Genomic DNA, 393 nt, shown 5'->3' with positions numbered 1-393 from the left:
TCATTTTGACATTCACTTTTAATAACAAAATGAAAAACAATAATAATTAATGTAAATTGGCTATTTTGTTTCTAAAGGCGTTGTGAGTAATTATTTAAGTGATTTTCTTGCAATTATGAAAGCTCGTACATTTGTAACAACAATGCAGAATACAGGCACTTTTCTGTTATTATATGTGTTAACTGCTTCTTTTTCTTGTTAAATAGTAACATAAACTTATCATAGAAAAAGAAAATAATTTAATATGGTTGCTTAAAATTAAATAAAAACACAAAATAACAGATTAAAATACTTACTGCGTGATGATAAAAATTACATATTTAACTTTTTTTTTTTTTTTATAAGAAAAGCGGGCAAACGAGCAACGGATCGCTTGATATTAAGTTATCCGAC

This window comes from Papilio polytes, unplaced genomic scaffold (assembly GCF_000836215.1).
Source record: "Papilio polytes unplaced genomic scaffold, Ppol_1.0 DF823923.1, whole genome shotgun sequence".
NCBI classification, from domain to species: Eukaryota; Metazoa; Arthropoda; class Insecta; order Lepidoptera; family Papilionidae; genus Papilio; species Papilio polytes.
The sequence above is the reverse complement of the archived record's forward strand: the minus strand, read 5'-3'. Positions refer to the sequence as shown.